Source organism: Ochotona curzoniae, unplaced genomic scaffold (assembly GCF_017591425.1).
Source record: "Ochotona curzoniae isolate NIBS_2020 unplaced genomic scaffold, NIBS_Ocur_1.0 contig_54, whole genome shotgun sequence".
In the NCBI taxonomy this organism is placed as follows: Eukaryota; Metazoa; Chordata; class Mammalia; order Lagomorpha; family Ochotonidae; genus Ochotona; species Ochotona curzoniae.
In genome coordinates, this window is record NW_024466464.1 from 161,973 (window position 1) to 175,380 (window position 13,408).

Consider the following 13,408-nt stretch of genomic DNA (forward strand, 5'->3'; position numbering starts at 1 on the left):
GTCGGGGTGCTTACTTTAAGTTCCAACCCTGCTTCCAATTCCAGTTTCCTGCTTGGGGCGCCATGGCAGGCAGGGGGGTGGTGGTGGTCACTCTAATCCTGGGGTCCCTACCCCCCACACAGGAGACCTAGATGGACTTCCAGCTCCTGGCTTCAGTCTCTTCCTGAGCCATTCGCAGGGAGCTGGATGGGAAGAGAAGCAACGGGGACGTGAACTGCTGCTTATAATGGGATACTGGCATAGGAGGCTATGACTCCGAGCTCCACCTGGATGCTGTAAAAGGATTGATTGTAAAGGTGACTGTATTCCTGGAAGTCTGAACTCTCTGAAGAAACGAAAACTCTGGTTCTGGAAGTATCAGGAAGCAGACAGGAGCTGGATAGGATCTTGGAGTTTTGGGATGTACAGGAAGGACAGCAACCCCCAAGGCATGCTGTTTTACAGTGTCTGCAACGAAGTCATAGGATCGGAGTCCTGAGCCTGTTCATTGTAAATCTTTGCTGCCTGCTTTCTGCTCTGTGTCACAAAGATGACGCTCGTTGTATTTGTATTTGTCCACTGTCACGTAGCTGTTCATTCTTACATAGATACTTGCTATAAGCTCCATACCCCCCCCCCCCAGTTTATTTTGTTCCAGGCACTTTGCTCATGGCAAATGGCCACTTGATTGCAGAATAAGACAATTCACTGGCCTTGGAGTCTCGCTCATTTGTTTGAATGCTAACAATGCTGGCCCCTGTTCTAGTGTTGACACATCAATCCAGAGGACACAGAGTTGGAGAGTTTTAAGAGCAATTGAAAGTCTGGATTTTTGTAACAAAGTCTGTGTCCTACCTATTGACAGCTGACTTCAGATCTGACAACACTGTTCAGGTCCGTACCACCACATGCGCGCAGGACAAAGCCCCAGGGCCACCAGGTAGCCACACTGACTGGTTGCAAAACATTTAGGTTAATTTCCATTTTTGTGCATGCAGTGTTGCAATGGAGATACCTACAGGAGCTTCATTACACAGATGTATTTATCTAGGGCAGCTACAAAAAGGTAGAATTTCTGGGCCAAAGAGTGCACAGGGTTTCTTTTTTTAATTTTAAGAAATGCAATTAATTGGCTTGTCAGCCACAAATACCCAAAAGAGCCCATTTCTAACTCGTTGGCAACGTTTGATAGGATCAGTTGCTTTAACATTCACCCTTCTGACGGATGACATGGCATTCACTTTGTTTACTCAACGAACAACGCCGAATGTGTCTTAGGTAGTGATCCAACCATTAGAATACAATCAGCATTAGGTCCTTAAGAGTGACTCAGGGGCTTGGTGTGATAGAGTAACAGCTGAAGTCCTCACCTTGAACGCGCCAGAATCCAATATGGGCGCCGGTTCTTATCCCAGCAGCCCCACCTCCCGTCCAGTTCCCTGTGGCCTGGGAAAGCATTTGAGGATGGCCCAAAGCCTTGGGACCCTGTACCCGTGTGTGAGACCTGGCTCCTGGCTTCAAATTGGCTCAGCTTCAGCCATTGCGATCACTTGGGGAGTGAATCATCGGACGGAAGATCTTCCTCTCTGGTTTTCCTCCTCTCTGTATATCTGACTGTCCAATAAAAATAAATCTTTAAAAAAGAAAAAGAGTAGCTCTGGAAGGTAGGGATAATGATGGTGAATGACAGTGATGCTACAGCTTTAATGAACAGGGAAGGTGGAACATAGAACCTGAAAGCTTCACACACAGCCCAACGTGCAAAGCCACTTAGGCCTGAGAATTCAGTAGTTTGGAAGCAGTTAACACACCCACTCCCCTGCACCCGCACCCTCCCTGCACTCGGCAGCTCAGTGTCAGGCTCTGGCTCTTGACTCAGCTTCCAGCCACGCAAGCCTGGGGAGGTAGTGTGGACCGCTCAGGTAACAGGGCACCTGCTACCTTCACAGCAGACCTGGCTTATGTTCTGGGCCCCTGGCCTGAGCCTAGTCAGGCCGCTGTGGCCATGTAGGTGTTAATCAATGGGTCAATGGGTAGGAGCATTCTGTCAGCCGCTCTCTTCCGTGTGTGTGTGTGTGTGTGTGTGTGTGTGTGTGTGTGTGTGTGTGTCCTGAAAGAGAAAGGCAGTGAATGGTGGCTCCTTCTGAGGATGGAAGTATGAAATTGTACCTGGCTTTCCTGCTCAGATTTCACTGGCTTGAGGCTAATTATGTGGCTGTGGCTAGATGCAAGGTCATCTGGGAAATGTAGTCTTAGCAGATAATCAGGCTAATCCTAGTCCTTGTCACGTTACTTGGAAGGCAGAAGGAGAGACAGTGAGAGACAGAAACTACTGGTTCACTCTCCAAATGGCCACAGCAGCCTAGCCACTTTTATTTTTTAATTATGTATGAGTCCAGCACAGTAACCTAGTGGCTAAACCCTGGCCTTGCAGCCACTGGGATCCCATATGCACGCTTGTTCATGTCCCAGCTCCTCCACTTCTCCTTTAGCTCTCTAGTGAACTGGGAAAGAAAGAGAAAAGTGGCCTAAGGCCTTGGGACCCTGCACCTGCTTGGAAGACCCAGAAGCAGCTCCTGACTCCCAGCTTCAGATCGCCTCAGCTCCAGCTTTTGCGACTGCTTGGGGAGTGAACTAGCGGGTAGAAGACCTTTCTCTCTGTCTCCTCTCTATATACCTGTCTTTCCAATAAAAACAAAATAAATCTATTATTAAAAAAGACTTATAAGAAAGGCAAATAAGAGATGAAAAGGAGCTAGATCTTTCATCTGCTGGTTCACTGCGCAGGCGGCCACAGGTGGGCCGAGCTGCACCAATCCAAAACCAGAAGCCAGGAACATTATTTGTGTCCCCCACGTGAATGCAGGTGTCCCAGAGCTTGGGTCATCGTCTGTCGCTTTTTCCAGGACACCAGCAAGGAGTTGGATCAGAAGTGGAGCAGACAGGACACCACCCAGCCCCCCAGCGGATGCCGGCGTCACAGGCACAGGTTTTATGTGCTATCCCTAGGTGAGCCCCAACATATATTATTATCTTAACTGTGGCTTAAGCACTATGAGCCAAGGATCTTCAAAACAGTCATGGAAAATGCAATTAAAAGATACATTTCAGAACTTAATTCATAGTGTGCATTCTCCATAAACTTTTTGAGGTACCCTCATCTTTATATATATGTAAAAAGTGTGGATATGGGCCCGGCACCATGGCCTAGCAGCTAAAGTCCTCACCTTGAACGCACCGGGATCCCCTATGGGCACCGGTTTTAATCCTAGCAGCCCCACTTCCCATCCAGCTCCCTGCTTGTGGCCTGGGAAAGCAGTCGAGGACGGCCCAAAAGCCTTGGGACCCTGCACCTGTGTGAGAGACCCGGGGGAGGTTCCTGGCTTCTGGCTTCAGATCGGCACAGCACCAGCTGTTGCAGTCACTTGGGGAGTGAATCATCAGACGGAAGATCTTCCTCTCTGTCTCTCCTCCTCTCTATATATCTGACTTTCCATCACAAAAGTATACATAACTATCATAATAAGGTCCAGATAATTTTGAATTGCATTTCCATTCAAGCTGTCTTGAGAGCTCTAATTATTAGCCCAGTACAATACAATGGACTTGGCTTTCACTTATTTTGTCATATGTATAATTTTTGCTGCTTTCCAGTATGAGTGGTTTTTATTTCGGCTGAATTATTTCCTCAGGATGAGTTTCTGAGTGATGGTCACCTCCTGACACTCAGTTTGCACCTGACATTTCACTTTGGCCTCTCTGTTCTTTAAACACGTGAGCTATGATGCAAGTGTTTCATAAACATCATATGAGAAAACAAAACAAAGCAAAACAAAACAAAAAAACACTGTTTCAGCTGAAACCCAACACTTTCGCTTAAGTGTGGTAGGCCGCATGCTACACCCCTAGCGACAGTTCGTGCCCCCACAGCCCTGGGGGAGCCCTCCCGGCAGTCCCTGAAACTGGACCTGGGGTGTCAGCTTTTTGCCTGCGGTGAGATCGACTGACAGCGCCTGCCACACTGCAGCACTGCCCCTCGTCCCCGCAGGAATGGCAGAGGCGACACTTTGGAAACGGCTCTCGCGGTACCCAGAGGTGCTTGTTCACGGGCTTTGGATCATGAGTCTTCAGCGCTTTGGGAATGGGGAAATAAAAGAAAAGTAAGGTCAAGATGATAACCCGCATCGTGGTGCAGCCGACAGGGCTGCCTCTTGGGATGCTGCTGGCATCCCACACCCACATGCTTCTTTGAGCCCCGCCTACTCTGCCTCCCATGCAGCTTACTGCTATTGCTGCTGGCAAGGCAGTAGACCAGCCCAAGTGCCACTCACATGGGCGACCCCGAAGAAGCTCCTGGCCACTGGCTTTGGCCTAGCTCAGACCTGAGTGCTGCAGCCGTGTGGGGAGTGAACCAGGGGATAAAGACTCTATTTCTCTCTTCCTCTCCTCTGCGCACCCCTCCCCCATCTCTCTGCCTCACCAAAAAAAAAAAAAAACTATTAGAAAGTTAGATTATAGACAGAAAGCGAAAGGAAGACTAAGATCTTCCATCTGCTGATTCATTTCTCAAGTGGACACTTGGTCGGAGCCAGAGCTGAGCCAAAGCCAGGAGCTTTTTCTGGGTCTCCCACACAGGTGCAGGGTCCCAAGGCTTTGAGCCACCCTGTACTGCTTTTCCAGGCCACAAGCAGGGAGCTGGATGGGAAGTGGAGCAGCCGAGATGAGAAGCGGAACAGCCAATACGGAATCTGGCACATGTAAGGCAAGGATTTTAGCCGCTAAGCTATCACATAGCTTAGATCTTTAAGACATAGATCTTTCAAAAAACACGCACACACAAGAATGTAACAGAAGTTCTTGGGTGGAGGGCCAGGACCAGGTCTGTGGGGCTGCCTGTTACAACTTTGGCAGTGGACTTCATAATCAGCTCTTAGCAGATGCTTGGTTAAAAAAAAAAAAAGAGCCACATGAATGAGTAAAAGAGCAAGGATGAATGACAGGTAATTATCAGGACAAAAGTTGCCAGTGGCCAGCCAGGGCCTGGGGACAGCGTGTGTCCCTACTGGCCACTCTGGAAGCTCAGTGCCCAGGGGCCCAGCTTCTGCTTCCCTCTGGGCCTCCGCTGCTGGGACTGCTGACTTGGGGCGGCAAGCTCTGCTGGCTGCAATTAGCATTCACAGTCTCTTCCTTTTTTTAAAAAAAATTTATTCTTGTAATTTTATGGCAAAGTCAGATATACACAGAGAGGAGGAGAGACAGAGAGGAAGTTCTTCCTTCCAATGATTCACTCCCCAAGTGACTGCAATGGCTGGTGCTATGCCAATCCGAAGCCAGGAGCCAGGAACTTCCCCCAGATCTCCCACGCGGGTGCAGGGTCCCAAGGCTTTTGGGTCGTCCTCGACTGCTTTCCCAGGCCACAAGCAGGGAGCTGAATGGGAAGTGGAGCTGCTAGGATTAGAACCGGCACCCATATGGGATCCTGGTGCGTTCAAGGTGAGGACTTTAGCTGCTAGGCCACGCCACTGGGCCCACAGCCTCTTCTTTGAACTGGGACCTCCCATGAGGCTCAGCCCTGGCATGCTGTGACTTGGTGTCTACACTGCAGACAGTGCACCTGCAGAGGGAGGCGGGAGAAAGGAGAAGGCACTGGAGCCATCAAGGAGTCTATGTGAGTCAGTTCCTGGTTAACGACCTGGAGACATGCTTGACACCCGGTGTGGGTCAGGCGTGATCCAACCTGAGCTCTGCCTCAGATAACCTTCCCGAAGAGGCGCACAAGGCAACACGGGTGCGAGGTCATGCTGGGGTTCACAGCGTGTGCACAGATATCGGACTTCCCGGGCTCCAGTCCAACCCCAGCCGCTGATTGACTGGCTTTTGTTGGGTCATTTAACCCCTCACAAAGCCACGTAGCTCCAGGGGCTGTGGTGGGGGTGAGGGATATCATGCGTGTAGGCACATTTGATGGGCGGCGTCCTCCGGGGTCAGGAGCCACAGAGGTAGTGAGTACACAAGAAGTAAAGGGCATTCCTGGGGCTTGGGGTTTCCGGAAGCCCATGAGCCTGACTCTAACTGGATTACATCATCAAGGAGACTTCCTGGCTTCAGGAATGGTGTGATTTGACAACTCGGTGACATCAACAAGGTGCCAGTGTTGTGGCTGGAAGCAGGGCAAGCCCCTGCCTGCGACGCCAGCATCCTTTGTTGAAGCATTGACTTGAATCCCCTCCAGGCTACACCACTTCTGATCCGGCTCCCTGGGAATGCAGCAGAGGGTGGCCCAAGCAGTTGGGGACCCTACCATCCATGTGGAAGACCAGCTGGGGCATCTGACGCCTGGCTTCGGCACCAAGCGAAAGAAGCTTACCTGTGAATTGGATTGAGCCGTTTAACTCGAGTTGGGCGTGTGTGTGGAGGTAACGGAGGGTGGGGGGTGGTTGAGGGTGTGAATGGGTTTGTGTCAAAGCACAGGACGTGCTGGGGGTGGGGGAAGCATTCTGGATGGGGGATCTGGGTATTGTGGAAGGATGAGCAGGCATCTGACAGGTGGTGAAGGGTGGAGATGTGGAAAAAGCAAGGCCAGGTTGAAGGAAAAGGCCGGAGTGACCTCGGCCTGGGCGGGATGCCCTTCATCTCCCAGACGCAAAGGCAAATGTCTTCACCGGATCCCTTCCTGGCAGTCACCTCCCAAGGCAGCCCCAAGACGCGCCCTCCGAGGAAGGGGAAGGAAATTTTATCCACACAGCTGCAGTGACGCACGCTGGTGCAAGGTCACCGGGAATGGAGGTGATTCCTTAGGAAAAGCAAGGAAGCAGCAGGAGGGCCTGGGGCTGAGCCTCTCCAGCCCCACGGAGGGTCAGCAGACAAGACCAAACCCGGACAAGACAGGCAGCGAGCCGGAGGGGCCTGCAACAGGCCTCCGGGAGACCCCGTACAATGCGTCCAGGGGTGAGGGGAAACGCAAGGCCACACACCTCCTTCGTGGCTTCCAGTAGGAGCGTGGATAGGAAGGCATGGGGCAGCGCCCTGGCAGAGTCCACTGTGGAAGCTGTGGCATGTGGGCCAGGGCCTTGTAACAGCCAGCCCTGGAGGCCCTATGGGCTGCCTGGGGGCATCGGAAGGGCTTGTGGATGTCAGCTTGAAGCCGGAGGCTGGGATGCACACAGGGTGTGTTGTTCATTAACACACAGGAGATTGCTGGTTACAGGCAGCTGGCACAGATCTCCCTGACACCCCGAGAGGGGCATGCAGCACGGGAGGAGCTTTGCAGTCACCCCGTGACTGGCCTGGGCTGACGCCTGTGACCCAGGTCCGATGAGCAGCACCCCGTCCCTCCACCCCTTGGCTGAGATGCCTCCGTCTCTGCAAGCAGTCCCTGTGGTGATGGCGCCAACCAAAAGCTTCTGTGATGTTGTTTTTTTCCCCTTCCAAAACCTCCAACTTGGACACTGAAAAAAAAATGTGGTTTTTAGCTCTTTGTCTTTTCAAAGGACACCACAGAGGCTTTATCGACTATATGTCCCTCCATTCCACTCCCACGCTCGCCAGTAACTGTGGAACGCCAGGTGAGTCCAGGGCTGAAGGCGGACGGTGTGCATCACAGCTCATCAACAGGGAGCAAGTGCTTAAAGGAGGCAGTCGCGTGTTTTACACTGCGAAGTCCCACCTCCACCCTCATAAAGGTGGTCCCAGTCCTGCTCTCAAGAAAGGCACCCTGGGAGAACTCTCTCTGCTCAGCCTGACAACACTGGGGAGTAAAAGCTTCGTGAGAATCCCACCTGTTTCACACCGAGCAAATCCTGTGGGAGAAGAGGGTGGGGCAGGAGAAAGGCAGGGAAAACTGGACCGCATTCCGTTATGCACCCAGCCCATGCTCTGAGGTCCTTGCTTTTTTCTTCAACACTTGTTGATTTTTATTAGAAGGGCAGATTTACATAGAGAAGGGAAGACACAGAGAAAGATCTTCCATCCACTGGTTCACTCCCCAAATGGCCACAATGGCCAGAGCTGAGCCGATCCTGAGTCAGGAGCCAGGAGCCTCCCCTGGGTCTCGCAAGTAGGTGCTGGATCCCAGGAACTTGGGTTATCATCCACTGCTTTTCCAGGCCACCAACAGGTAGCTGGATGGGAAGTGGAGCAGCCAGGACTCAAACCAGTACCTTGCTGCTGCTTGAAGTTTGAACATTAGCCTGTTGAGCCACAAGCGCTGGCCCCGGAGGTCCTTTGCTAAGATGCCTGCCTTCCCTGTTAGGTAGATACTTTTCACTAAAGCATGTGACCTTGCTACTTTGCTTATACCCTCTGTCTCATATCAATTCTTGGATGAACACAAGAATGCCCAAGCAGCCCTGTCACACACGGAGAGGCGGGTAACAAACCAGCCCAGATTGCATGAAGGCACCATGGTCAGAGGCCACTTGCCCCAGTCGCTGGCACCAACGACACCAATGAACATGCTCTGTGCTGTTGGTGAGGCTACAACGTGCCTGGTGCTACACCAAGCCTGCTCCCAAAATGCCAGCACTAAGATGTGGCAGGTCAAAGCTGCCCCTTACAGTGCACACATCCGTATGGACTCAAGACCCAGCTGCTCTGCTTCCGACTCAGCTCCCCAGCAATGTGCCTGGAAATCAGCGAAGGATGGCCAGGTGCTTGTTCTTCTGCACCCACATGGGAGACCCGGTAGAAGGAAGCTCCTGGCTTCAGAGGGGTCCAGCCCTGGCTGCTGCAACCACTTGCAAAGTAGCACATGGAAGAATTCTAACTCTGTTTTCAAATAAACAAATAAATCTTTATTTAAAAAAAGAAAGAAAAGCCATGGCATCAGCGGCCAACTTCAGGGTCTATGTTGGGGAAGAACCACTCCTTGGCAGGCCCCCGCTTTGCAGGCTGCTGCCCAGTCCACCTTCCTTTGTAACAGGAGTGGAGTGGGATGGGCACGGCGCCGACCCATGCAGACTTGGATGGGGGAGGACACGGCTGCAAGGTGCTGTATCCGCGTTGCACTCTGCTCTGAGCTTCTGGATGTAACAGACGAGACTTGGCAGGCACAGCATTAGGCGCCAGCCAGGTTTAAACCATTCTCCACAGCCCAGGCCTGCTCCCCGGGCTCTCAACACATCCCGAGACAAGATCCCTTTCAGCCAGGTCTTGGTAAAGTGTCTCAATGGTACGGGATTAGTTTGCTAGGGCTGCCAAAGCCAGATGCATGCCACATCCTGGCAGCTTCACCGGTGGCAGCAGTTTTCCCATTGCCGGTGGGGTCAGTTCCTCCTCGGCTAGTGGACAGCCACTTCCTGCTGTGTCCTCACTTGGTTGTCCCCATGTGCGTGTGTATGGCTTAATTTCTTCCTCTGAAGATGCCAATCTTACTGCATAAGGGACCACCTGTGTAACTTGGCTTCTCAACTGTCTCTCCCGAGGCCCCTCTCCAGGAAACCACACACTGTTGAAACAACATGAACTTGACTGGACACGGCACAGCCCTTGACGAGAAGGGTCCACACAGCGGGGATTGTGGCCTTCCTTCCATGGGTTAATGAAGGGAGCTAGCAGGTTCTTCCCGGCACTTAGATCAATCCTAAGACATTTGTAACAGGGCACAGGGGCTGGACTATAAATTTAATTTTTACAGTATTAGCTGATTTTCATTTTAAAAAAAGAATTATATTTTTAAAAGATTTATTTTATTTTTATCGGAAAGTCAGATACACAGAGGAGAGGCAGAGAAAAAGAGATCTTCCATCTGTTGATTCACTCCCCAAGTGTCCCCAACGGCCAGAGCTGAGCTGAACCGAAGCCAGAAGCCTGCAGCCTTCTCTGGGTCTCCCATGCGGGTGCAGGGTCCCAAGGTTTCGGGCCATCCTTGACAGCTTTCCCAGGCCACAAGCAGGGAGCAGGATGGTAAGCAGAGCTGCCAGGATTAGAACTGGCGCCCATATGGGATCCTGGGGCCTGCAAAGTGAGGACTTTGGCTGCTAGGCTACTGCGCCAAGCCCAATTTATTTTCATTTGATTGGAAAGACAAAGAAACAGAAATGGAGAGTGAAAGAGGCCAGTCTTTCATTTGCTGGTTTGTTACCTGAATGCCTGTGACAGTCAGGCCACAGCCAGGAGTCACGGACTCGGCCAGGGTCGGCCACCTGGAGAGCAGGGACCCATGCCTGTGACAGTCAGGCCACACCCGGGAGTCATGGACTCGGCCAGGGTCTGCCACCTGGAGAGCAGGGACCCATGCCTGTGACAGGCAGGCCACAGCCAGGAGCCATGGACTCGGCCAGGGTCTGCCACCTGGAGAGCAGGGACCCATGCCTGTGACAGTCAGGCCACACCCGGGAGCCATGGACTCGGCCAGGGTCGGCGACCTGGAGAGCAGGGACCCATGCCTGTGACAGTCAGGCCACAGCCAGGAGTCATGGACTCGGCCAGGGTCTGCCACCTGGAGAGCAGGGACCCATGCCTGTGACAGTCAGGCCACACCCGGGAGTCATGGACTCGGCCAGGGTCTGCCATCTGGAGAGCAGGGACCCATGCCTGTGACAGCCCACAGCCGGGAGTCATGGACTCGGCCAGGGTCTGCCACCTGGAGAGCAGGGACCCATGCCTGTGACAGGCCACAGCCGGGAGCCATGGACTCGGCCAGGGTCTGCCACCTGGAGAGCAGGGACCCATGCCTGTGACAGGCCACAGCCGGGAGCCATGGACTCGGCCAGGGTCTGCCACCTGGAGAGCAGGGACCCATCTACCTGAGCCACCTGCCGCCTTCCAGGCGGTTGGAGTTGGAAGGGCAGTCAGAGCTTCCTCCCAGGCACTCCTATACTGCTGTATGATGTGGTACCTCAACTGCCAAACACCTGCTCCATCTTTGACAGACAGAAAAATATCCGAGCTGAGCCACATCCAAGCCAGAAGCCTGGAGCTCCTCCCAGGTCTCCCATAGGGATGGCAGAGACCCAAGCACTCGCATTGTCCTCTGTAACCCGCCCAGTTGCATCAGCAGAAAGGAAGCAGAGTGGCCAGGACTGCAACATGTCCCTCAGAATCTCTACTAAGCCAACAAAGCCCCAGCTCCCACCAGGTCCTGTAGTGTGTACCTCATTCCACTGGTCTGCAGCGTCCCACCGGGGCCAGCACCATCTGCTGCCCCCTAGAGGGGCTCACCAATCAGCTAGGTCATCACTCAGTGATGGCCAGTGAGGGCCAGTGGAAACCTTTCCACCTGCCAAACACTCTGACTCCCACCCCGGGCAGATCCAGGCCAAACCACTACAAGTCCTCCCATGCTGGCCCCCGAAGCACCATGCAACCAGGGTAGCTGGCCTGGGTCCCAGCCAAGTTGTCCAGCCATCCTGCTGGTCTACCCAGTAACTGAGGCCTTCTCCAATTACTCAGAGGATCACTTTGCCTTAGAAACTCCAGCTGTCCCCTTGGGTGCGGCCGTAACCGATGCCAAGGCTCTGAACAGCAAAGGGCCGGCTGGCCACCTGCGAGTGTGTATGGACATTCCATGACAGCACGGGGCTGTGTCCACTGTGGCCACTGCAGATAAAGGAGCAAGGTGAGCAAAAGCTGGGGAAGCGGACGTGGCACCCAGGGGAAGACCAGAGTGTCTCTGCGGGACCCTGGGCATCCAGGGAAAGGAGAAGGAGAAGTTAGCAGCCCAGTCTGGGAGCTCTGAGTGGACGGGACAGAGGGCTTGGGTCAGGCTGCAGGCTGAGGGCACCCCCGAGGGCTTGGTGTGGCCTAGAAGCCCCAGGTAGAGGGAGGCAAGGGACTGGCAGCCTGTGTGGCTCCGTGGACTTCCCAGGTTGGGTGTAGAGGAGCTTTGGCACCCAGTGCAGGTGCCCGGGCAGGCAGCTCCCCAGCCAGGCACTCTGAGATCACAGATGGCTTGCCTCACAGTGAGGAGCTGACCACAGGGCCCCGAAGGATGTGGCGATATCACACAGCCCAGGCCTTGGCCCTCAAGTGGCCCAGGACCTGTCCCTGCATCTCCCTACCCAGCACCAGCACCATAGCCTGGCAGATAAGGTTAAGGGGTGGACTTGGGACTAACCCTGCCATGCCGGTGGTCACACGTGCCCTCTGGAGGCCTGGGCTGTCCAGGTGGTATGCAGGGATGTTTCCCCTCCAGCCATCTATGTCACTGTCAGAGCCCTGGGTCTCCTTCCCTGTCCCCACTCCCAGGCGGTGTGTGGCGCCAGCTGGGTTCTGGGAGACAGAACTGTGGACAGAAAGACTCATGGGGGAGGAGTATGTGTGTGGCGGGGGCGGTCCCCAAGCATCTGCAGGGAGCTGAGGGGCAGTGGGGACCCTCCTAGCTCACAGATGCTAACCAGAACATCAGAGGCCTACCACGGAGCCTGCAAGGAGCCCTGGTTAGGACACACACACACACACACACACACGGGCTGGCCCATCAGACCGGCCCATCCTTGCTCCTTGCTGTATTTGTGACCCCTGGACACCTTGCTTGTCCTCACGATCAGCCTCCCTTCCCCCCTGAGTCTGTGCCAACTCCAGGACCCAGAGTCCTCCCCAGCCCCTCAGTCACTGTCCCCACCCACCCACCCAGAAAAGCTCATCACACACCCCTGGCACCATAGCTCGGAGGAGGCAATGCCCCGGCAGGTGCTCTCTGGGACGTCCCAGTCACTCTGGAGAGACCCACTCTCCACCTCAAAGAGACCAAGCCAAGGGTTTGTGTCACCGAAAGTCCCCTTGGCAGATGCAAGCTGCGTCAATGTGTGGCACAGCTGAGCCTGGCACTCCACGCCCCAGATAGGCAGAAGGTAGAGGGGACAGCCTTGTGTGTGTGGGAGGGTGGGCTGGTTCTGTTGGGGTTCTTGGATCAGGATCCTCCTGTTAAGTCTTGGATTTGGGGCAGGTTAAGATTTATTGTTTGTTTGGGGCCTGGCACAGTAGCCTAGTGGCTAAAGTCCTTGTCTTGTGAACATTGGGATTCCATATGGGTGCCGGTTTGTGTCCTGGTGGCCCCACTTCCATCCAGCTCCCTACCTGGGACCTGGGAAAGCAGTCGTGGAGATCCGGAAAGAGGCTCCTGGCTTCGGAACGGCTCAGCTCCGTCTGGGCAGTGAATCATCAGATGGAAGATCTTCCTCTCTGTCTTCCTCTCTGTATCTGACTTTCCAATAAAAATAAATAAATCTTCAGTTTGTTTGAGAGGCAGCGTTACAGAGAGATCTTCCATCCGCTGGTTCACTCCCCACAAGGTGGCAACAGCCAGGGCCAAGGGCCCAACTCAATGTGGCACGTGGGTGGGAGGGGCCCAATTTCACTTGAGCCAACACTTGCTGCCTCCTGCGGGGTGCCCAGAACTAGGCATCAAACACTGAGCACCCCAAAACAGGACCCAGGTCCCAAAGTGGGTCATAGCCTGCTGGGAACAAAGTCAGTCCCCCAAATTAAG